Source organism: Pteropus alecto, unplaced genomic scaffold (assembly GCF_000325575.1).
Source record: "Pteropus alecto unplaced genomic scaffold, ASM32557v1 scaffold67, whole genome shotgun sequence".
Lineage (NCBI taxonomy): Eukaryota > Metazoa > Chordata > Mammalia > Chiroptera > Pteropodidae > Pteropus > Pteropus alecto.
In genome coordinates this window covers 8751223-8752199 of record NW_006441061.1, presented here as the reverse complement: position 1 = coordinate 8752199, position 977 = coordinate 8751223, and the positions used below count along the sequence as shown (strand labels likewise).

General features: G+C 48.0%; 1 protein-coding gene across 1 annotated transcript in view; it reads left to right on the top strand.

Annotated features, from left to right (window-relative positions):
• Positions 1 to 977, top strand: part of ADAMTS13 (ADAM metallopeptidase with thrombospondin type 1 motif 13) — a 29366-nt gene that overhangs the window by 6910 nt on the left and 21479 nt on the right. The window lies entirely within an intron of this gene.

Below are 977 nucleotides of genomic sequence, written 5' to 3'. Positions count from 1 at the left end.
CTTGATCCCAACCTTGACCCCAATCTTGACCCCAATGGGTCCAGGAGGGTGGGCGGCAAAGGCTGGGAAACCTGATACTTCTTGATTACTGAATGATTAAAGCAAACTCCCCCCCCCAAAAAAAACAAGCAAAATAAAGTTAGCAATTAGAAAATAAGTTTTGTAGGAAATTCAAGTCAAGAAAAAGGCTGTAAAAATTGCCCCCAATCCTACCGCTTAAAGCATCTGTTCACGTTTTGTATTTTAGTCTTCTTTATATACATACATAGTTTTTTATTGGCGAAATTAGAATTATAGTGTATATTGATTTGTTATTTGCTTTTTTCTTAATATATTTCTCAATATATTTCTCCCATTTTTCCCAGATCTTTTAAAATATTTTTCGAATGTACCATAATTTATTTACTTGATCCCCATTGTTGGATTTTTAGGTGATTTCTGCTTTTTCCATTATGAATATCATACATCTTGAGGGCGATTCTCGCCTGTTCTCATGAACCTGAGGCCAGTTCTTTTCTTTAAGATTCCTCATCTTTTAATTGTGAAAGTAACAGCCACTCGCAGTGGAATTGATTCCTAAAGCGAAAAATGAGTCTCTCTATCTTCCTTGCCCAGCGAGTCGGCCCCTCTGCCCACCCCCCCATCTCCGTGGGTGTCCCAGGCTGGGGCTGTACCCCGACATCAGACCCGCAGCATCTCCACTTGATGGGGCACCCCGCCCCCCGGGCCCTGGAGCCTGAAAACACCAAGGATTCCTTTAGCTTGCACGTTTTTAAAACCTCTTGACGTTTATCAGCCACCAGGCCCGCCCAGCGCTACCGCAGGCGGCGACCTGAGGCTGGACGGCCGCGCGACTCGCTCCCGGGTTAGCCGGTGGCGGGCCCGGGCCCAGGTGCGCCCCGGAAGCTCGGGCCTGAAAAGGGTTGGCTGGCGGGTCGTGAGGGGCCTCGTCTCAGCGCCGCCACCTCCGCGCAGCT